The sequence below is a fragment of the Lathamus discolor genome, unplaced genomic scaffold (assembly GCF_037157495.1).
Source record: "Lathamus discolor isolate bLatDis1 unplaced genomic scaffold, bLatDis1.hap1 Scaffold_139, whole genome shotgun sequence".
NCBI classification, from domain to species: domain Eukaryota; kingdom Metazoa; phylum Chordata; class Aves; order Psittaciformes; family Psittacidae; genus Lathamus; species Lathamus discolor.
In genome coordinates, this window is record NW_027069168.1 from 23,657 (window position 1) to 47,312 (window position 23,656).

Genomic DNA, 23,656 nt, shown 5'->3' on the forward strand with positions numbered 1-23,656 from the left:
CTAGGGTCTCTATAGTGTCTCTAGGGTCTCTCTAGGGTCTCTATAGGGTCTCTAGGGTCTCTCTAGGGTCTCTATAGTGTCTCTAGGGTCTCTATACGGTCTCTATAGGGTCTCTATAGGGTCCCTAGGGTCTCTATAGGGTCTCTATAGGGTCTCTAGTGTCTCTATAGGGTCTCTATAGGGTCCCTAGGGTCTCTATAGGGTCTCTATAGGGTTCCTAGGGTCTCTATAGGGTCCCTTACGTCTCTATAGGGTCCCTAGGGTCTCTCTAGGGTCTCTATAGGGTCTCTAGGGTCTCTCTAGGGTCTCTATAGGGTCTCTAGGGTCTCTATAGGGTCTCTATAGGGTCTCTAGGGTCTCTATACGGTCTCTATAGGGTCCCTAGGGTCTCTATAGGGTCTCTATAGGGTCCCTAGTGTCTCTAAAGGTTCTCTATAGGGTCCCTAGGGTCTCTATAGGGTCTCTATAGGGTCCCTAGGGTCTCTATAGGGTCTCTATAGGGTTCCTAGGGTCTCTATAGGGTCCCTAGGGTCTCTATAGGGTCTCTAGGGTCTCTCTAGTGTCTCTCTAGGGTCTCTAGGGTCTCTATAGGGTCTCTATAGGGTCTCTATAGGGTCCCTAGGGTCTCTATAGGGTCTCTTTAGGGTTCCTAGGGTCTCTATATGTTCCCTAGGGTCTCTATAGTGTCTCTAGGGTCTCTATACGGTCTCTATAGGGTCTCTATAGGGTCCCTAGGGTCTCTATAGGGTCTCTATAGGGTCTCTAGTGTCTCTATAGGGTCTCTATAGGGTCCCTAGGGTCTCTATAGGGTCTCTATAGTGTTCCTTGGGTCTCTATAGGGTCCCTTACGTCTCTATAGAGTCTCTAGGGTCTCTCTAGGGTCTCTATAGGGTCTCTAGGGTCTCTCTAGGGTCTCTATAGGGTCCCTAGGGTCTCTATAGGGTCTCTATAGGGTCTCTAGGGTCTCTATAGGGTCTCTATAGGGTCCCTAGGGTCTCTATAGGGTCTCTATAGGGTCCCTAGGGTCTCTATAGGGTCTCTATAGGGTTCCTAGGGTCTCTATAGGGTCCCTTACGTCTCTATAGGGTCTCTAGGGTCTCTCTAGGGTCTCTATAGGGTCTCTAGGGTCTCTCTAGGGTCTCTATAGGGTCTCTAGGGTCTCTATAGGGTCTCTATAGGGTCTCTAGGGTCTCTATAGGGTCTCTATAGGGTCCCTAGGGTCTCTATAGGGTCTCTATAGGGTCCCTAGGGTCTCTATAGGGTCTCTATAGGGTCCCTAGGGTCTCTATAGGGTCCCTAGGGTCTCTATAGGGTCTCTAGGGTCTCTCTAGGGCCTCTATAGGGTCTCTAGGGTCTCTATAGGGTCTCTATAGGGTCTCTAGGGTCTCTATAGGGTCTCTATAGGGTCCCTAGGGTCTCTATAGGGTCTCTTTAGGGTTCCTAGTGTCTCTATATGTTCCCTAGGGTCTCTATAGTGTCTCTAGGGTCTCTATACGGTATCTATAGGGTCTCTATAGGGTCCCTAGGGTCTCTATATGGTCTCTATAGGGTCTCTAGTGTCTCTATAGGGTCTCTATAGGGTCCCTAGGGTATCTATAGGGTCTCTATAGGGTTCCTAGGGTCTCTATAGGGTCCCTTACGTCTCTATAGGGTCTCTAGGGTCTCTCTAGGGTCTCTATAGGGTCTCTAGGGTCTCTCTAGGGTCTCTATAGGGTCTCTAGGGTCTCTATAGGGTCTCTATAGGGTCTCTAGGGTCTCTATACGGTCTCTATAGGGTCCCTAGGGTCTCTATAGGGTCTCTATAGGGTCCCTAGGGTCTCTATAGGGTCTCTATAGGGTTCCTAGGGTCTCTATAGGGTCCCTTACGTCTCTATAGGGTCTCTAGGGTCTCTCTAGTGTCTCTATAGGGTCTCTAGGGTGTCTCTAGGGTCTCTATAGGGTCTCTAGGGTCTCTATAGGGTCTCTATAGGGTCTCTAGGGTCTCTATACGGTCTCAATAGGGTCCCTAGGGTCTCTATAGGGTCTCTATAGGGTCCCTAGGGTCTCTATATGGTCTCTATAGGGTCCCTAGGGTCTCTATAGGGTCTCTATAGGGTCCCTAGGGTCTCTATAGGATCTCTATAGGGTTCCTAGGGTCTCTATAGGGTCCCTAGGGTCTCTATAGGGTCTCTAGGGTCTCTCTAGGGTCTCTATAGGGTCTCTAGGGTCTCTATAGGGTCTCTATAGGGTCTCTATAGGGTCTCTATAGGGTTCCTAGGGTCTCTATAGGGTCCCTAGGGTCTCTATAGGGTCTCTAGGGTCTCTATAGGGTCTCTATAGGGTCTCTAGGGTCTCTATAGGGTCTCTATAGGGTCTCTTGTGTCTCTATAGGGTCTCTATAGGGTCCCTAGGGTCTGTATAGGGTCTCTATAGGGTTCCTAGGGTCTCTATAGGGTTCCTAGGGTCTCTATAGAGTCCCTAGGGTCTCTATAGTCTCTCTAGTGTCTCTATAGGGTCTCTATAGGGTCCCTAGGGTCTCTATAGGGTCTCTATAGGGTCTCTATAGGGTCTCTAGGGTCTCTATAGGGTCTCTATAGGGTCTCTAGGGTCTCTATACGGTCTCTATAGGGTTCCTAGGGTCTCTATAGGGTCTCTATAGGGTCTCTAGGGCCTCTATAGGGTCTCTATAGGGTCCCTAGGGTCTCTATAGGGTCTCTATAGGGTTCCTAGGGTCTCTATAGGGTCCCTAGGGTCTCTATAGTGTCTCTAGGGTCTCTCTAGGGTCTCTAGGGTCTCTCTAGGGTGTCTATAGGGTCTCTAGGGTCTCTATAGGGTCTCTATAGGGTCCCTAGGGTCTCTATAGGGTCTCTAGGGTCTCTCTAGGGTCTCTGTAGGGTCTCTAGTGTCTCTCTAGGGTCTCTATAGGGTCTCTAGGGTCTCTATAGGGTCTCTATAGGGTCTCTAGGGTCTCTATACGGTCTCTATAGGGTTCCTAGGGTCTCTATAGGGTCTCTATAGGGTCTCTATGGTCTCTCTAGGGTCTCTATAGGGTCCCTAGGGTCTCTATAGGGTCTCTATAGGGTTCCTAGAGTCTCTATAGGGTCCCTAGGGTCTCTATAGGGTCTCTATAGGGTTCCTAGGGTCTCTATAGGGTCCCTTACGTCTCTATAGGGTCTCTAGGGTCTCTCTAGTGTCTCTATAGGGTCTCTAGGGTGTCTCTAGGGTCTCTATAGGGTCTCTAGGGTCTCTCTAGGGTCTCTCTAGGGTCTCTAGGGTCTCTATACGGTCTCAATAGGGTCCCTAGGGTCTCTATAGGGTCTCTATAGGGTCCCTAGGGTCTCTATATGGTCTCTATAGGGTCCCTAGGGTCTCTATAGGGTCTCTATAGGGTCCCTAGGGTCTCTATAGGGTCTCTATAGGGTTCCTAGGGTCTCTATAGGGTCCCTAGGGTCTCTATAGGGTCTCTAGGGTCTCTCTAGGGTCTCTCTAGGGTCTCTAGGGTCTCTATAGGGTCTCTATAGGGTCTCTATAGGGTCTCTATAGGGTTCCTAGGGTCTCTATAGGGTCCCTAGGGTCTCTATAGGGTCTCTAGGGTCTCTATAGGGTCTCTATAGGGTCTCTAGGGTCTCTATAGGGTCTCTATAGGGTCTCTTGTGTCTCTATAGGGTCTCTATAGGGTCCCTAGGGTCTGTATAGGGTCTCTATAGGGTTCCTAGGGTCTCTATAGGGTTCCTAGGGTCTCTATAGGGTCCCTAGGGTCTCTATAGGGTCCCTAGTGTCTCTATAGGGTCTCTATAGGGTCCCTAGGGTCTCTATAGGGTCTCTATAGGGTCTCTATAGGGTCTCTAGGGTCTCTATAGGGTCTCTATAGGGTCTCTAGGGTCTCTATGCGGTCTCTATAGGGTTCCTAGGGTCTCTATAGGGTCTCTATAGGGTCTCTAGGGCCTCTATAGGGTCTCTATAGGGTCCCTAGGGTCTCTATAGGGTCTCTATAGGGTTCCTAGGGTCTCTATAGGGTCCCTAGGGTCTCTATAGTGTCTCTAGGGTCTCTCTAGGGTCTCTCTAGGGTCTCTAGGGTCTCTCTAGGGTGTCTATAGGGTCTCTAGGGTCTCTATAGGGTCTCTATAGGGTCCCTAGGGTCTCTATAGGGTCCCTAGGGTCTCTATAGGGTCTCTAGGGTCTCTCTAGGGTCTCTGTAGGGTCTCTAGGGTCTCTCTAGGGTCTCTATAGGGTCTCTAGGGTCTCTATAGGGTCTCTATAGGGTCTCTAGGGTCTCTATACGGTCTCTATAGGGTTCCTAGGGTCTCTATAGGGTCTCTATAGGGTCTCTAGGGTCTCTCTAGGGTCTCTATAGGGTCCCTAGGGTCTCTATAGGGTCTCTATAGGGTTCCTAGAGTCTCTATAGGGTCCCTAGGGTCTCTATAGGGTCTCTAGGGTCTCTCTAGGGTCTCTATAGGGTCTCTAGGGTCTCTCTAGGGTCTCTATAGAGTCTCTATAGGATCTCTAGGGTCTCTATAGTGTCCCTAGGGTCTCTATAGGGTCTCTATAGAGTCTCTATAGGGTCTCTAGGGTCTCTATAGTGTCCCTAGGGTCTCTATAGGGTCTCTATAGAGTCTCTATAGGGTCTCTAGGGTCTCTATAGGGTCCCTAGGGTCTCTATAGGGTCTCTAAAGGGGTCCTAGGGTCTCTATAGGGTCCCTAGGGTCTCTATAGGGTCTCTAGGGTCTCTATAGGGTCTCTATAGGGTCTCTAGGGTCTCTTTAGGGTCTCTATAGGGTCTCTTGTGTCTTTATAGGGTCTCTATAGGGTCCCTAGTGTCTGTATAGGGTCTCTATAGGGTTCCTAGGGTCTCTATAGGGTCCCTAGGGTCTCTATAGGGTCTCTATAGGGTTCCTAGGGTCTCTATAGGGTCTCTAGGGTCACTCTAGGGTCTCTATAGGGTCTCGGGTCTCTATAGGGTCTCTAGTGTCTCTATAGTGTCTCTATAGGGTCCCTAGGGTCTCTATAGGGTCTCTATAGGGTCTCTATAGGTTCTCTAGGGTCTCTATAGGGTCTCTATAGGGTCCCTAGGGTCTCTATAGGGTCTCTATAGGGTTCCTAGGGTCTCTATAGGTTCCCTAGGGTCTCTATAGGGTCTCTAGTGTCTCTCTAGGGTCTCTAGGGTCTCTATAGTGTCTCTATAGGGTCTCTAGGGTCTCTATACGGTCTCTATAGGGTTCCTAGGGTCTCTATAGGGTCTCTATAGGGTCTATAGTGTCTCTATAGGGTCTCTATAGGGTCCCTAGGGTCTCTATAGGGTCTCTATAGGGTCTCTATAGGGTCTCTAGGGTCTCTATAGGGTCTCTAAAGGTTCCCTAGGGTCTCTATATGGTCTCTATAGGGTCTCTATAGGGTCTCTAGGGTCTCTATAGGGTCTCTATAGGGTTCCTAGGGTCTCTATAGGGTCTCTATAGGGTCCCTAGGGTCTCTATAGGGTCTCTATAGGGTTCCTAGGGTCTCTATAGGGTCCCTAGGGTCTCTATAGGGTCTCTAAGGTCTCTCTAGGGTCTCTATAGGGTCTCTAGGGTCTCTCTAGTGTCTCTATAGGGTCTCTAGGGTCTCTAGGGTCTCTATAGGGTCTCTAGGGTCTCTATAGGGTATCTATAGGGTCTCTAGGGTCTCTATACGGTCTCTATAGGTTTCCTAGGGTCTCTATAGGGTCTCTATAGGGTCTCTATAGGGTCCCTAGGGTCTCTATAGGGTCTCTATATGGTCTCTATAGGGTCTCTAGGGTATCTATAGTGTCTCTATAGGGTCCCTAGGGTCTCTATATTGTCTCTATAGGGTTCCTAGGGTCTCTATAGGTTCCCTAGGGTCTCTATAGGGTCTCTAGGGTCTCTCTAGGGTCTCTATAGGGTCTCTAGGGTGTCTCTAGGGTCTCTATAGGGTCTCTAGGGTCTCTATAGGGTTTCTATAGGGTCTCTAGGGTCTCTCTAGGGTCTCTCTAGGGTTTCTAGGGTCTCTATAGGGTCTCTATAGGGTCTCTAGGGTCTCTATAGGGTCTCTATAGGGTCCCTAGGGTCTCTATAGGGTCTCTATAGGGTTCCTAGGGTCTCTATAGGGTCCCTAGGGTCTCTATAGGGTCTCTAGGGTCTCTCTAGGGTCTCTATAGGGTCTCTAGTGTCTCTATAGGGTCTCTATAGGGTCCCTAGGCTCTCTATAGGGTCTCTATAGGGTTCCTAGTGTCTCTATAGGTTCCCTAGGGTCTCTATAGGGTCTCTAGGGTCTCTATACGGTCTCTATAGGGTCTCTAAAGGGTCCCTAGGGTCTCTATAGGCTCTCTATAGGGTCTCTAGGGTCTCTATAGGGTCTCTATAGGGTCCCTAGGGTCTCTATAGGGTCTCTATAGGGTTCCTAGGGTCTCTATAGGGCCCCTAGGGTCTCTATAGGGTCTCTAGGGTCTCTCTAGGGTCTCTCTAGGGTCTCTAGGGTCTCTATAGGGTCTCTATAGGGTCCCTAGGGTCTCTATAGGGTCTCTATAGGGTTCCTAGGGTCTCTATAGGGCTCCTAGGGTCTCTATAGTGTCCCTAGGATCTCTATAGGGTCTCTATAGGGTTCCTAGGGTCTCTATAGGGTCTCTAGTGTCTCTATAGGGTCTCTATAGGGTCCCTAGGGTCTCTATAGGGTCTCTATAGGGTCTCTATAGGGTCCCTAGGGTCTCTATAGGGTCTGTATAGGGTTCCTAGGGTCTCTATAGGTTCCCTAGGGTCTCTGTAGGGTCTCTAGGGTCTCTATAGGGTCTCTATAGGGTCTCTAGTGTCTCTATAGGGTCTCTATAGGGTCCCTAGGGTCTCTTTAGAGTCTCTATAGGGTTCCTAGGGTCTCTATAGGGTCCCTAGGGTCTCTATAGGGTCTCTAGGGTCTCTCTAGTGTCTCTATAGGGTCTCTAGGGTCTCTAGGGTCTCTATAGGGTCTCTAGGGTCTCTATAGGGTCTCTGTAGGGTCCCTAGGGTCTCTATAGCGTCTCTATAGGGTTCCTAGGGTCTCTATAGGTTCCCTAGGGTCTCTATATGGTCTCTAGGGTCTCTCTAGGGTCTCTATAGGGTCTCTAGTGTTTCTATAGGTTCTCTATAGGGTCCCTAGGGTCTCTATAGGGTCTCTATAGGGTTCCTAGGGTCTCTATAGGGTTCCTAGGGTCTCTATAGGGTCTCTAGGGTCTCTCTAGGGTCTCTATAGGGTCTCTAGGGTCTCTCTAGCGTCTCTATAGGGTCTCTAGGGTCTCTATAGGGTCTCTATAGGGTCTCTAGGGTCTCTATACGGTCTCTATAGGGTTCCTAGGGTCTCTATAGGGTCTGTATAGGGTCTCTAGGGTCTCTATAGGGTCCCTAGGGTCTCTATAGGGTCTCTATAGGGTTCCTAGGGTCTCTATAGGGTCCCTAGGGTCTCTATAGGGTCTCTAGGGTCTCTCTAGGGTCTCTCTAGGGTCTCTAGGGTCTCTCTAGGGTCTCTATAGGGTCTCTAGGGTCTCTCTAGGGTCTCCATAGGGTCTCTAGGGTCTCTATAGGGTCTTTATAGGGTCTCTAGTGTCTCTATACGGTCTCTATAGGGTTCCTAGGGTCTCTATAGGTTCCCTAGGGTCTCTATAGGGTCTCTAGGGTCTCTATAGGGTCTCTATAGGGTCTCTAGTGTCTCTATAGGGTCTCTATAGGGTCCCTAGGGTCTCTATAGGGTCTCTATAGGGTTCCTAGGGTCTCTATAGTGTCCCTAGGGTCTCTATAGGGTCTCTAGGGTCTCTCTAGGGTCTCTATAGGGTCTCTAGGGTCTATATAGGGTCTCTATAGGGTCTCTATAGGGTCTCTATACGGTCTCTATAGGGTTCCTAGTGTCTCTATAGGGTCTCTATAGGGTCCCTAGGGTCTCTATAGGGTCTCTATAGGGTCCCTAGGGTCTCTATAGGGTCTCTATAGGGTTCCTAGGGTCTCTATAGGGTCCCTAGGGTCTCTATAGGGTCTCTAGGGTCTCTCTAGGGTCTCTATAGGGTCTCTAGGGTCTCTCTAGGGTCTCTATAGTGTCTCTAGGGTCTCTATACGGTCTCTATAGGGTCTCTATAGGGTCCCTAGGGTCTCTATAGGGTCTCTATAGGGTCTCTAGTGTCTCTATAGGGTCTCTATAGGGTCCCTAGGGTCTCTATAGGGTCTCTATAGGGTTCCTAGGGTCTCTATAGGGTCCCTTACGTCTCTATAGGGTCTCTAGGGTCTCTCTAGGGTCTCTATAGGGTCTCTAGGGTCTCTCTAGGGTCTCTATAGGGTCTCTAGGGTCTCTATAGGGTCTCTATAGGGTCCCTAGGGTCTCTATACGGTCTCTATAGGGTCCCTAGGGTCTCTATAGGGTCTCTATAGGGTCCCTAGGGTCTCTATAGGGTCTCTATAGGGTCCCTAGGGTCTCTATAGGGTCTCTATAGGGTTCCTAGGGTCTCTATAGGGTCCCTAGGGTCTCTATAGGGTCTCTAGGGTCTCTCTAGTGTCTCTCTAGGGTCTCTAGGGTCTCTATAGGGTCTCTATAGGGTCTCTATAGGGTCCCTAGGGTCTCTATAGGGTCTCTTTAGGGTTCCTAGGGTCTCTATATGTTCCCTAGGGTCTCTATAGTGTCTCTAGGGTCTCTATACGGTCTCTATAGGGTCTCTATAGGGTCCCTAGGGTCTCTATAGGGTCTCTATAGGGTCTCTAGTGTCTCTATAGGGTCTCTATAGGGTCCCTAGGGTCTCTATAGGGTCTCTATAGTGTTCCTTGGGTCTCTGTAGGGTCCCTTACGTCTCTATAGAGTCTCTAGGGTCTCTCTAGGGTCTCTATAGGGTCTCTAGGGTCTCTCTAGGGTCTCTATAGGGTCCCTAGGGTCTCTATAGGGTCTCTATAGGGTCTCTATAGGGTCTCTATAGGGTCCCTAGGGTCTCTATAGGGTCTCTATAGGGTCCCTAGGGTCTCTATAGGGTCTCTATAGGGTTCCTAGGGTCTCTATAGGGTCCCTTACGTCTCTATAGGGTCTCTAGGGTCTCTCTAGGGTCTCTATAGGGTCTCTAGGGTCTCTCTAGGGTCTCTATAGGGTCTCTAGGGTCTCTCTAGGGTCTCTATAGGGTCTCTAGGGTCTCTATACGGTCTCTATAGGGTCCCTAGGGTCTCTATAGGGTCTCTATAGGGTCCCTAGGGTCTCTATAGGGTCTCTATAGGGTCCCTAGGGTCTCTATAGGGTCTCTATAGGGTCTCTAGTGTCTCTATAGGGTCCCTAGGGTCTCTATAGGGTCTCTAGGGTCTCTCTAGGGCCTCTATAGGGTCTCTAGGGTCTCTATCGGGTCTGTATAGGGTCTCTAGGGTCTCTATAGGGTCTCTATAGGGTCCCTAGGGTCTCTATAGGGTCTCTTTAGGGTTCCTAGTGTCTCTATATGTTCCCTAGGGTCTCTATAGTGTCTCTAGGGTCTCTATACGGTCTCTATAGGGTCTCTATAGGGTCCCTAGGGTCTCTATATGGTCTCTATAGGGTCTCTAGTGTCTCTATAGGGTCTCTATAGGGTCCCTAGGGTATCTATAGGGTCTCTATAGGGTTCCTAGGGTCTCTATAGGGTCCCTTACGTCTCTATAGGGTCTCTAGGGTCTCTCTAGGGTCTCTATAGGGTCTCTAGGGTCTCTCTAGGGTCTCTATAGGGTCTCTAGGGTCTCTATAGGGTCTCTATAGGGTCTCTAGGGTCTCTATACGGTCTCTATAGGGTCCCTAGGGTCTCTATAGGGTCTCTATAGGGTCCCTAGGGTCTCTATAGGGTCTCTATAGGGTTCCTAGGGTCTCTATAGGGTCCCTTACGTCTCTATAGGGTTTCTAGGGTCTCTCTAGTGTCTCTATAGGGTCTCTAGGGTGTCTCTAGGGTCTCTATAGGGTCTCTATAGGGTCTCTATAGGGTCTCTATAGGGTCTCTAGGGTCTCTATACGGTCTCAATAGGGTCCCTAGGGTCTCTATAGGGTCTCTATAGGGTCCCTAGGGTCTCTATATGGTCTCTATAGGGTCCCTAGGGTCTCTATAGGGTCTCTATAGGGTCCCTAGGGTCTCTATAGGGTCTCTATAGGGTTCCTAGGGTCTCTATAGGGTCCCTTACGTCTCTATAGGGTCTCTAGGGTCTCTCTAGGGTCTCTATAGGGTCTCTAGGGTCTCTCTAGGGTCTCTATAGGGTCTCTAGGGTCTCTATAGGGTCTCTATAGGGTCTCTAGGGTCTCTATACGGTCTCTATAGGGTCCCTAGGGTCTCTATAGGGTCTCTATATGGTCCCTAGGGTCTCTATAGGGTCTCTATAGGGTCCCTAGGGTCTCTATAGGGTCTCTATAGGGTCTCTAGTGTCTCTATAGGGTCCCTAGGGTCTCTATAGGGTCTCTAGGGTCTCTCTAGGGCCTCTATAGGGTCTCTAGGGTCTCTATCGGGTCTGTATAGGGTCTCTAGGGTCTCTATAGGGTCTCTATAGGGTCCCTAGGGTCTCTATAGGGTCTCTTTAGGGTTCCTAGTGTCTCTATATGTTCCCTAGGGTCTCTATAGTGTCTCTAGGGTCTCTATACGGTCTCTATAGGGTCTCTATAGGGTCCCTAGGGTCTCTATATGGTCTCTATAGGGTCTCTAGTGTCTCTATAGGGTCTCTATAGGGTCCCTAGGGTATCTATAGGGTCTCTATAGGGTTCCTAGGGTCTCTATAGGGTCCCTTACGTCTCTATAGGGTCTCTAGGGTCTCTCTAGGGTCTCTATAGGGTCTCTAGGGTCTCTCTAGGGTCTCTATAGGGTCTCTAGGGTCTCTATAGGGTCTCTATAGGGTCTCTAGGGTCTCTATACGGTCTCTATAGGGGTCCCTAGGGTCTCTATAGGGTCTCTATAGGGTCCCTAGGGTCTCTATAGGGTCTCTATAGGGTTCCTAGGGTCTCTATAGGGTCCCTTACGTCTCTATAGGGTTTCTAGGGTCTCTCTAGTGTCTCTATAGGGTCTCTAGGGTGTCTCTAGGGTCTCTATAGGGTCTCTATAGGGTCTCTATAGGGTCTCTATAGGGTCTCTAGGGTCTCTATACGGTCTCAATAGGGTCCCTAGGGTCTCTATAGGGTCTCTATAGGGTCCCTAGGGTCTCTATATGGTCTCTATAGGGTCCCTAGGGTCTCTATAGGGTCTCTATAGGGTCCCTAGGGTCTCTATAGGGTCTCTATAGGGTTCCTAGGGTCTCTATAGGGTCCCTAGGGTCTCTATAGGGTCTCTAGGGTCTCTCTAGGGTCTCTATAGGGTCTCTAGGGTCTCTATAGGGTCTCTATAGGGTCTCTAGTGTCTCTATAGGGTCTCTATAGGGTCCCTAGGGTCTCTATAGGGTCTCTTTAGGGTTCCAAGGGTCTCTATATGTTCCCTAGGGTCTCTATAGTGTCTCTAGGGTCTCTATACGGTCTCTTTAGGGTCTCTATAGGGTCCCTAGGGTCTCTATAGGGTCTCTAGTGTCTCTATAGGGTCTCTATAGGGTCCCTAGGGTCTCTATAGGGTCTCTATAGGGTTCCTAGGGTCTCTATAGGTTCCCTAGGGTCTCTAGAGGGTCTCTATAGGGTCCCTAGGGTCTCTATAGGGTCTCTAGGGTCTCTATAGGGTCTCTATAGGGTCTCTAGTGTCTCTATAGGGTCCCTAGGGTCTCTATAGGGTCTCTATAGGGTTCCTAGGGTCTCTATAGGGTCCCTTACGTCTCTATAGGGTCTCTAGGGTCTCTCTAGGGTCTCTATAGGGTCTCTCTAGGGTCTCTATAGGGTCTCTAGGGTCTCTATAGGGTCTCTATAGGGTCCCTAGGGTCTCTATAGGGTCTCTATAGGGTCCCTAGGGTCTCTATAGGGCCTCTATAGGGTCCCTAGGGTCTCTATATGGTCTCTATAGGGTTCCTAGGGTTTCTATAGGGTCCCTTACGTCTCTATAGGGTCTCTAGGGTCTCTCTAGGGTCTCTATAGGGTCTCTAGGGTCTCTCTAGGGTCTCTATAGGGTCTCTATAGGGTTCCTAGGGTCTCTATAGGGCTCCTAGGGTCTCTATAGTGTCCCTAGGATCTCTATAGGGTCTCTATAGGGTTCCTAGGGTCTCTATAGGGTCTCTAGTGTCTCTATAGGGTCTCTATAGGGTCCCTAGGGTCTCTATAGGGTCTCTATAGGGTCTCTATAGGGTCCCTAGGGTCTCTATAGGGTCTGTATAGGGTTCCTAGGGTCTCTATAGGTTCCCTAGGGTCTCTGTAGGGTCTCTAGGGTCTCTATAGGGTCTCTATAGGGTCTCTAGTGTCTCTATAGGGTCTCTATAGGGTCCCTAGGGTCTCTTTAGGGTCTCTATAGGGTTCCTAGGGTCTCTATAGGGTCCCTAGGGTCTCTATAGGGTCTCTAGGGTCTCTCTAGTGTCTCTATAGGGTCTCTAGGGTCTCTAGGGTCTCTATAGGGTCTCTAGGGTCTCTATAGGGTCTCTGTAGGGTCCCTAGGGTCTCTATAGGGTCTCTATAGGGTTCCTAGGGTCTCTATAGGTTCCCTAGGGTCTCTATATGGTCTCTAGGGTCTCTCTAGGGTCTCTATAGGGTCTCTAGTGTTTCTATAGGGTCTCTATAGGGTCCCTAGGGTCTCTATAGGGTCTCTATAGGGTTCCTAGGGTCTCTATAGGGTTCCTAGGGTCTCTATAGGGTCTCTAGGGTCTCTCTAGGGTCTCTATAGGGTCTCTAGGGTCTCTCTAGCGTCTCTATAGGGTCTCTAGGGTCTCTATAGGGTCTCTATAGGGTCTCTAGGGTCTCTATACGGTCTCAATAGGGTTCCTAGGGTCTCTATAGGGTCTGTATAGGGTCTCTAGGGTCTCTATAGGGTCCCTAGGGTCTCTATAGGGTCTCTATAGGGTTCCTAGGGTCTCTATAGGGTCCCTAGGGTCTCTATAGGGTCTCTAGGGTCTCTCTAGGGTCTCTCTAGGGTCTCTAGGGTCTCTCTAGGGTCTCTATAGGGTCTCTAGGGTCTCTCTAGGGTCTCCATAGGGTCTCTAGGGTCTCTATAGGGTCTTTATAGGGTCTCTAGTGTCTCTATACGGTCTCTATAGGGTTCCTAGGGTCTCTATAGGTTCCCTAGGGTCTCTATAGGGTCTCTAGGGTCTCTATAGGGTCTCTATAGTGTCTCTAGTGTCTCTATAGGGTCTCTATAGGGTCCCTAGGGTCTCTATAGGGTCTCTATAGGGTTCCTAGGGTCTCTATAGTGTCCCTAGTGTCTCTATAGGGTCTCTAGGGTCTCTCTAGGGTCTCTATAGGGTCTCTAGGGTCTCTCTAGGGTCTCTATAGGGTCTCTAGGGTCTATATAGGGTCTCTATAGGGTCTCTATAGGGTCTCTATACGGTCTCTATAGGGTTCCTAGTGTCTCTATAGGGTCTCTATAGGGTCCCTAGGGTCTCTATAGGGTCTCTATAGGGTCCCTAGGGTCTCTATAGGGTCTCTATAGGGTTCCTAGGGTCTCTATAGGGTCCCTAGGGTCTCTATAGGGTCTCTAGGGTCTCTCTAGGGTCTCTATAGGGTCTCTAGGGTCTCTCTAGGGTCTCTATAGTGTCTCTAGGGTCTCTATACGGTCTCTATAGGGTCTCTATAGGGTCCCTAGGGTCTCTATAGGGTCTCTATAGGGTCTCTAGTGTCTCTATAGGGTCTCTATAGGGTCCCTAGGGTCTCTATAGGGTCTCTATAGGGTTCCTAGGGTCTCTATAGGGTCCCTTACGTCTCTATAGGGTCTCTAGGGTCTCTCTAGGGTCTCTATAGGGTCTCTAGGGTCTCTCTAGGGTCTCTATAGGGTCTCTAGGGTCTCTATAGGGTCTCTATAGGGTCCCTAGGGTCTCTATACGGTCTCTATAGGGTCCCTAGGGTCTCTATAGGGTCTCTATAGGGTCCCTAGGGTCTCTAAAGGGTCTCTATAGGGTCCCTAGGGTCTCTATAGGGTCTCTATAGGGTCCCTAGGGTCTCTATAGGGTCTCTATAGGGTTCCTAGGGTCTCTATAGGGTCCCTAGGGTCTCTATAGGGTCTCTATAGGGTCTCTAGGGTCTCTAGGGTCTCTATAGGGTCTCTAGGGTCTCTCTAGGGTCTCCATAGGGTCTCTAGGGTCTCTATAGGGTCTTTATAGGGTCTCTAGTGTCTCTATACGGTCTCTATAGGGTTCCTAGGGTCTCTATAGGTTCCCTAGGGTCTCTATAGGGTCTCTAGGGTCTCTATAGGGTCTCTATAGTGTCTCTAGTGTCTCTATAGGGTCTCTATAGGGTCCCTAGGGTCTCTATAGGGTCTCTATAGGGTTCCTAGGGTCTCTATAGTGTCCCTAGTGTCTCTATAGGGTCTCTAGGGTCTCTCTAGGGTCTCTATAGGGTCTCTAGGGTCTCTCTAGGGTCTCTATAGGGTCTCTAGGGTCTATATAGGGTCTCTATAGGGTCTCTATAGGGTCTCTATACGGTCTCTATAGGGTTCCTAGTGTCTCTATAGGGTCTCTATAGGGTCCCTAGGGTCTCTATAGGGTCTCTATAGGGTCCCTAGGGTCTCTATAGGGTCTCTATAGGGTTCCTAGGGTCTCTATAGGGTCCCTAGGGTCTCTATAGGGTCTCTAGGGTCTCTCTAGGGTCTCTATAGGGTCTCTAGGGTCTCTCTAGGGTCTCTATAGTGTCTCTAGGGTCTCTATACGGTCTCTATAGGGTCTCTATAGGGTCCCTAGGGTCTCTATAGGGTCTCTATAGGGTCTCTAGTGTCTCTATAGGGTCTCTATAGGGTCCCTAGGGTCTCTATAGGGTCTCTATAGGGTTCCTAGGGTCTCTATAGGGTCCCTTACGTCTCTATAGGGTCTCTAGGGTCTCTCTAGGGTCTCTATAGGGTCTCTAGGGTCTCTCTAGGGTCTCTATAGGGTCTCTAGGGTCTCTATAGGGTCTCTATAGGGTCCCTAGGGTCTCTATACGGTCTCTATAGGGTCCCTAGGGTCTCTATAGGGTCTCTATAGGGTCCCTAGGGTCTCTAAAGGGTCTCTATAGGGTCACTAGGGTCTCTATAGGGTCTCTATAGGGTCCCTAGGGTCTCTATAGGGTCTCTATAGGGTTCCTAGGGTCTCTATAGGGTCCCTAGGGTCTCTATAGGGTCTCTAGGGTCTCTCTAGTGTCTCTCTAGGGTCTCTAGGGTCTCTATAGGGTCTCTATAGGGTCTCTATAGGGTCCCTAGGGTCTCTATAGGGTCTCTTTAGGGTTCCTAGGGTCTCTATATGTTCCCTAGGGTCTCTATAGTGTCTCTAGGGTCTCTATACGGTCTCTATAGGGTCTCTATAGGGTCCCTAGGGTCTCTATAGGGTCTCTATAGGGTCTCTAGTGTCTCTATAGGGTCTCTATAGGGTCCCTAGGGTCTCTATAGGGTCTCTATAGTGTTCCTTGGGTCTCTATAGGGTCCCTTACGTCTCTATAGAGTCTCTAGGGTCTCTCTAGGGTCTCTATAGGGTCTCTAGGGTCTCTCTAGGGTCTCTATAGGGTCCCTAGGGTCTCTATAGGGTCTCTATAGGGTCTCTAGGGTCTCTCTAGGGTCTCTATAGGGTCCCTAGGGTCTCTATAGGGTCTCTATAGGGTTCCTAGGGTCTCTATAGGGTCCCTTACGTCTCTGTAGGGTCTCTAGTGTCTCTCTAGGGTCTCTATAGGGTCTCTAGGGTCTCTCTAGGGTCTCTATAGGGTCTCTAGGGTCTCTATAGGGTCTCTATAGGCTCTCTAGGGTCTCTATACGGTCTCTATAGGGTCCCTAGGGTCTCTATAGGGTATCTATAGGGTCCCTAGGGTCTCTATAGGGTCTCTATAGGGTCCCTAGGGTCTCTATAGGGTCTCTATAGGGTCTCTAGTGTCTCTATAGGGTCCCTAGGGTCTCTATAGGGTCTCTAGGGTCTCTCTAGGGCCTCTATAGGGTCTCTAGGGTCTCTATAGAGTCTCTATAGGGTCTCTAGTGTCTCTATAGGGTCTCTATAGGGTCCCTAGGGTCTCTATAGGGTCTCTTTAGGGTTCCTAGTGTCTCTATATGTTCCCTAGGGTCTCTATAGTGTCTCTAGGGTCTCTATACGGTCTCTATAGGGTCTCTATAGGGTCCCTAGGGTCTCTATATGGTCTCTATAGGGTCTCTAGTGTCTCTATAGGGTCTCTATAGGGTCCCTAGGGTATCTATAGGGTCTCTATAGGGTTCCTAGGGGTCTCTATAGGGTCCCTTACGTCTCTATAGGGTCTCTAGGGTCTCTCTAGGGTCTCTATAGGGTCTCTAGGGTCTCTCTAGGGTCTCTATAGGGTCTCTAGGGTCTCTATAGGGTCTCTATAGGGTCTCTAGGGTCTCTATACGGTCTCTATAGGGTCCCTAGGGTCTCTATAGGGTCTCTATAGGGTCCCTAGGGTCTCTATAGGGTCTCTATAGGGTTCCTAGGGTCTCTATAGGGTCCCCTTACGTCTATATAGGGTTTCTAGGGTCTCTCTAGTGTCTCTATAGGGTCTCTAGGGTGTCTCTAGGGTCTCTATAGGGTCTCTATAGGGTCTCTATAGGGTCTCTATAGGGTCTCTAGGGTCTCTATACGGTCTCAATAGGGTCCCTAGGGTCTCTATAGGGTCTCTATAGGGTCCCTAGGGTCTCTATATGGTCTCTATAGGGTCCCTAGGGTCTCTATAGGGTCTCTATAGGGTCCCTAGGGTCTCTATAGGGTCTCTATAGGGTTCCTAGGGTCTCTATAGGGTCCCTAGGGTCTCTATAGGGTCTCTAGGGTCTCTCTAGGGTCTCTATAGGGTCTCTAGGGTCTCTATAGGGTCTCTATAGGGTCTCTAGTGTCTCTATAGGGTCTCTATAGGGTCCCTAGGGTCTCTATAGGGTCTCTTTAGGGTTCCAAGGGTCTCTATATGTTCCCTAGGGTCTCTATAGTGTCTCTAGGGTCTCTATACGGTCTCTTTAGGGTCTCTATAGGGTCCCTAGGGTCTCTATGGGGGTCTCTAGTGTCTCTATAGGGTCTCTATAGGGTCCCTAGGGTCTCTATAGGGTCTCTATAGGGTTCCTAGGGTCTCTATAGGTTCCCTAGGGTCTCTATAGGGTCTCTATAGGGTCCCTAGGGTCTCTATAGGGTCTCTAGGGTCTCTATAGGGTCTCTATAGGGTCTCTAGTGTCTCTATAGGGTCCCCTAGGGTCTCTATAGGGTCTCTATAGGGTTCCTAGGGTCTCTATAGGGTCCCTTACGTCTCTATAGGGTCTCTAGGGTCTCTCTAGGGTCTCTATAGGGTCTCTAGGGTCTCTCTAGGGTCTCTATAGGGTCTCTCGGGTCTCTATAGGGTCTCTAGGGTCTCTATAGGGTCTCTATAGGGTCCCTAGGGTCTCTATAGGGTCTCTAGGGTCTCTATAGGGTCTCTATAGGGTCTCTAGTGTCTCTATAGGGTCCCTAGGGTCTCTATAGGGTCTCTATAGGGTCCCCTAAGGTCTCTATAGGGCCTCTATAGGGTCCCTAGGGTCTCTATAGGGTCTCTATAGGGTTCCTAGGGTCTCTATAGGGTCCCTTACGTCTCTATAGGGTCTCTAGGGTCTCTCTAGGGTCTCTATAGGGTCTCTAGGGTCTCTCTAGGGTCTCTATAGGGTCTCTCGGGTCTCTACAGGGTCCTTATAGGGTCTCTAGGGTCTCTATACGGTCTCTATAGTGTCCCTAGGGTCTCTATAGGGTCTCTATAGGGTACCTAGGGTCTCTATAGCTTCTCAATAGGGTCCCTAGGGTCTCTATAGGGTCTCTAGGGTCTCTCTAGGGTCTCTATAGGGTCTCTAGGGTCTCTATAGGGTCTCTATAGGGTCTCTAGTGTCTCTATAGGGTCTCTATAGGGTCTCTTTTGGGTTCCTAGGGACTCTATATGTTCCCTAGGGTCTCTATAGGGTCTCTAGTGTCTCTATAGGGTCTCTATAGGGTCCCTAGGGTCTCTATAGGGTCTCTATAGGGTCCCTAGGGTCTCTATAGGGTCTCTATAGGGTCTCTAGGGTCTCTATACGGTCTCTATAGGGTTCCTACGGTCTCTATAGGTTCCCTAGGACCTCTATAGGGTCTCTAGTGTCTCTATCGGGTCTCTATAGCGTTCCTAGGGTCTCTATAGGGTCCCTAGGGTCTCTATAGGGTCTCTAGGGTCTCTCTAGGGTCTCTATAGGGTCTCTAGTGTCTCTATAGGGTCTCTATAGGGTCCCTAGGGTCTCTATAGGGTCTCTATAGGGTCTCTATAGGGTCTCTAGGGTCTCTATAGGGTCTCTATAGCGTCCCTAGGTCTCTATAGGGTCTCTATAGGGTTCCTAGGGTCTCTATAGGTTCCTAGGGTCTCTATATGGTCTCTAGGGTCTCTATAGGTTCTCTATAGGGTCTCTAGTGTCTCTATAGGGTCTCTATAGGGTCCCTAGGGTCTCTATAGGGTCTCTATAGGGTTCCTAGGGTCTCTATAGGGTTCCTAGGGCCTCTATAGAGTCTCTAGGGTCCTCTCTAGGGTCTCTATAGGGTCTCTAGGGTCTCTCTAGCGTCTCTATAGGGTCTCTAGGGTCTCTATAGGGTCTCTATAGGGTCTCTAGGGCCTCTATACGGTCTCTATAGGGTTCCTAGGGTCTCTATAGGGTCTGTATAGGGTCTCTAGGGTCTCTATAGGGTCCCTAGGGTCTCTATAGGGTCTCTATAGGGTTCCTAGGGTCTCTATAGGGTCCTAGGGTCTCTATAGTGTCTCTAGGGTCTCTCTAGGGTCTCTCTAGGGTCTCTAGGGTCTCTCTAGGCTCTCTATAGGGTCTCTAGGGTCTCTATAGGGTCCTCTATAGGGTCTCTAGGGTCTCTATAGGGTCTCTATATGGTCCCTAGTGTCTCTATATGTTCCCTAGGGTCTCTATAGGGTCTCTAGGGTCTCTCTAGGGTCTCTATAGTTGTCTCTAGTGTCTCTATAGGGTCTCTATAGGGTCCCTAGGGTCTCTATAGGGTCTCTATAGGGTTCCTAGGGTATCTATAGGGTCCCTTACGTCTCTATAGGGTCTCAAGGGTCTCTCTAGGGTCTCTCTAGGGGTCTCTAGGGTCTCTCTAGGGTCTCTATAGCGTCTCTAGTGTCTCTCTAGGGTCTCTATAGGGTCTCTAGGGTCTCTATACGGTCTCTATAGGGTCCTAGGGTCTCTAAAGGGTCTCTATAGGGTCCCTAGGGTCTCTATAGGGTCTCTATAGGGTCCCTAGGGTCTCTATAGGGTCTCTATAGGGTTCCTAGGGTCTCTATAGGGTTCCTAGGGCCTCTATAGGGTCTCTAGGGTCTCTCTAGGGTCTCTATAGGGTCTCTAGGGTCTCTCTAGCGTCTCTATAGGGTCTCTAGGGTCTCTATAGGTTCTCTATAGGGTCTCTAGGGCCTCTATACGGTCTCTATAGGGTTCCTAGGGTCTCTATAGGGTCTGTATAGGGTCTCTAGGGTCTCTATAGGGTCCCTAGGGTCTCTATAGGGTCTCTATAGGGTTCCTAGGGTCTCTATAGGGTCCCTAGGGTCTCTATAGGGTCTCTAGGGTCTCTCTAGGGTCTCTCTAGGGTCTCTAGGGTCTCTCTAGGGTCTCTATAGGGACTCTAGGGTCTCTATAGGGTCTCTATAGGGTCTCTAGGGTCTCTATAGGGTCTCTATATGGTCCCTAGTGTCTCTATATGTTCCCTAGGGTCTCTATAGGGTCTCTAGGGTCTCTCTAGGGTCTCTATAGTGTCTCTAGTGTCTCTATAGGGTCTCTATAGGGTCCCTAGGGTCTCTATAGGGTCTCTATAGGGTCTCTAGTGTCTCTATAGGGGTCTCTATAGGGTCCCTAGGGTCTCTATAGGGTCTCTATAGGGTTCCTAGGGTATCTATAGGGTCCCTTACGTCTCTATAGGGTCTCTAGGGTCTCTCTAGGGTCTCTCTAAGGGTCTCTAGGGTCTCTCTAGGGTCTCTATAGCGTCTCTAGTGTCTCTATAGGGTCTCTATAGGGTCTCTAGGGTCTCTATACGGTCTCTATAGGGTCCCTAGGGTCTCTATGGGGTCTCTATAGGGTCCCTAGGGTCTCTATAGGGTCTCTATAGGGTCCCTAGGGTCTCTATAGGGTCTCTATAGGGTCTCTAGGGTCTCTATACGGTCTCTATAGGGTTCCTAGGATCTCTATAGGGTCTCTATAGGGTCTCTATAGGGTCCCTAGGGTCTCTATAGGGTCTCTATAGGGTCTCTATAGGGTCTCTAGGGTCTCTATAGGGTCTCTAGGGTCTCTATAGGGTCTCTATAGGGTCTCTCGGGTCTCTCTAGGGTCTCTACAGGGTTCCTAGGGTCTCTATAGGTTCCCTAGGGTCTCTCTAGGGTCTCTAGGGTCTCTCTAGGGTCTCTATAGGGTCTCTACGTCTCTCTAGGGTCTCTATAGGGTCTCTATAGGGTCCCTAGGGTCTCTATAGGGTGTCTATAGGGTTCCTAGGGTCTCTATATGGTTCCTAGGGTCTCTATAGGGTCTCTATAGGGTTCCTAGGGTCTCTATAGGGTCTCTACGGTCTCTCTAGGGTCTCTATAGGGTCTCTATAGGGTCCCTAGGGTCTCTATAGGGTCTCTATTGGATCCCTAGGGTCTCTATAGGGTCTCTATAGGGTTCCTAGGGTCTCTATAGGTTCCCTAGGGTCTCTATAGGGTCTCTATAGGTTCTCTAGGTCTCTATAGGGTCTCTATAGGATCCCTAGGGTCTCTATAGGTTCTCTATAGGGTTCCTAGGGTCTCTATAGGTTCCCTAGGGTCTCTATAGGGTCTCTAGTGTCTCTATAGGGTCTCTATAGGGTCCCTAGGGTCTCTATAGGGTCTCTACAGGGTTCCTAGGGTCTCTATAGGGTCTCTATAGGGTCTCTAGGGTCTCTATAGGGTCTCTATAGGGTTCCTAGGGTCTCTATAGGGTCTCTATAGGGTTCCTAGGGTCTCTATAGGTTCCCTAGGGACTCTATAGGGTTCCTAGGGTCTCTATAGGGTCTCTATAGGGTCTCTAGTGTCTCTATAGGGTCTCTATAGGGTCCTAGGGTCTCTATAGGGTCTCTATAGGGTTCCTAGGGTCTCTATAGGGTCCCTAGTGTCTCTATAGGGTCTCTAGGGTCTCTCTAGGGTCTCTCTAGGGTCTCTCTAGGGTCTCTAGGGTCTCTCTAGGGTGTCTATAGGGTCTCTAGGGTCTCTATACGGTCTCTATAGGGTTCTAGGTCTCTATAGGGTCTCTATAGGGTCTCTAGGGTCTCTATAGGGTCTCTATAGGGTCTCTAGGGTCTCTATACGGTCTCTATAGGGTTCCTAGGGTCTCTATAGGGTCTCTATAGGGTCTCTAGGGTCTCTATAGGGTCCCTAGGGTCTCTATAGGGTCTCTATAGGATCCCTAGGGTCTCTATAGGTTCTCTATAGGGTTCCTAGGGTCTCTATAGGTTCGCTAGGGTCTCTATAAGGGTCTCTAGGGTGTCTATAGGGTCTCTATAGGGTCTCTAGTGTCTCTATAGGGTCTCTATAGGGTCCCTAGGGTCTCTATAGGGTCTCTATAGGGTCCCTAGGGTCTCTATAGGGTCTCTATAGGGTTCCTAGGGTCTCTATAGGTTCCCTAGGGACTCTATAGGGTTCCTAGGGTCTCTATAGGGTCTCTATAGGGTCTCTAGTGTCTCTATAGGGTCTCTATAGGGTCCCTAGGGTCTCTATAGGGTCTCTATAGGGTTCCTAGGGTCTCTATAGGGTCCCTAGTGTCTCTATAGGGTCTCTAGGGTCTCTCTAGGGTCTCTCTAGGGTCTCTATAGGGTCTCTAGGGTCTCTCTAGGGTGTCTATAGGGTCTCTAGGGTCTCTATACGGTCTCTATAGGGTTCCTAGGGTCTCTATAGGGTCTCTATAGGGTCTCTAGGTCTCTATAGGGTCTCTATAGGGTCTCTAGGGTCTCTATACGGTCTCTATAGGGTTCCTAGGGTCTCTATAGGGTCTCTATAGGGTCTCTAGGGTCTCTATAGGTCCCTAGGGTCTCTATAGGGTCTCTATAGGATCTCCGGTAATGGTGGGTCTCTATAGGTTCTCTATAGGGTTCCTAGGGTCTCTATAGGTTCGCTAGGGTCTCTATAGGGTCTCTAGGGTGTCTACAGGGTCTCTATAGGGTCTCTAGTGTCTCTATAGGGTCTCTATAGGGTCCCTAGGGTCTCTATAGGGTCTCTATAGGGTCTCTATAGGGTCTCTAGGGTCTCTATAGGGTCTCTATAGGATCCCTAGGGTCTCTATAGGGTCTCTATAGGGTTCCTAGGGTCTCTATAGGTTCCCTAGGGTCTCTATAGGGTCTCTATAGGGTCCTCTAGGGTCTCTATAGGGTCTCTATAGGATCCCTAGGGTCTCTATAGGTTCTCTATAGGGTTCCTAGGGTCTCTATAGGTTCCCTAGGTCTCCATAGGGTCTCTAGGGTCTCTATAGGGTCTCTATAGGGTCTCTAGTGTCTCTATAGGGGTCTCTATAGGGTCCCTAGGGTCTCTATAGGGGTCTCTATAGGGTCTCTAGGGTCTCTCTAGGGTCTAATAGGGGTCTCTAGGGTCTCTATAGGGTCTCTATAGGGTCCCTAGGGTCTCTATAGGGTCTCTATAGGTTCCTAGGGTCTCTATATGGTCTCTATAGGGTCTCTATAGGGTCTCTAGTGTCTCTATAGTGTCTCTATACGGTCTCTAGTGTCTCTATAGGGTCTCTATAGGGTCCCTAGGGTCTCTATAGGGTCTCTATAGGGTCCCTAGGGTCTCTATACGGTCTCTATAGGGTTCCTAGTGTCTCTATAGGGTCTCTAGGGTCTCTCTAGGGTCTCTATAGGGTCTCTTGGGTCTCTATAGGGTCTCTAGTGTCTCTATAGGATCTCTATAGGGTCCCTAGGGTCTCTATAGGGTCTCTATAGGATCCCTAGGGTCTCTATAGTGTCTCTATAGGGTTCCTAGGGTCTCTATAGGTTCCCTAGGGTCTCTATAGGGTCTCTATAGGGTCTCTAGGGTCTCTATAGGGACTCTGTAGGATCCCTAGGGTCTCTATAGGGTCTCTATAGGGTTCCTAGGGTCTCTATAGGTTCCCTAGGGTCTCTATAGTGTCTCTAGGGTCTCTATAGGGTCTCTATAGTGTCTCTATAGGGTCTCTAGTGTCTCTATAGGGTCTCTATAGGGTCCCTAGGGTCTCTATAGGGTCTCTATAGGGTCTCTAGGGTCTCTATAGGGTCTCTGTAGGATCCCTAGGGTCTCTATAGGGTCTCTATAGGGTTCCTAGGGTCTCTATAGGTTCCCTAGGGTCTCTAAAGGGTCTCTAGGGTCTCTATAGGTCTCTATAGGGTCTCTAGTGTCTCTATAGGGTCTCTATAGGGTCCCTAGGGTCTCTATAGGGTCTCTATAGGGTTCCTAGGTCTCTATAGGGTCTCTATAGGGTCTCTAGGGTCTCTATAGGGTCTCTATAGGGTCCCTAGGGTCTCTATAGGGTCTCTATAGGGTTCCTAGGGTCTCTATAGGGTCCCTAGGGTCTCTATAGGGTCTCTAAGGTCTCTCTAGGGTCTCTATAGGGTCTCTAGGGTCTCTCTAGTGTCTCTATAGGGTCTCTATGTCTCTATAGGTCGCTATAGGGTCTCTAGGGTCTCTATACGGTCTCTATAGGTTTCCTAGGGGTCTCTATAGGGTCTCTAGTGTCTCTATA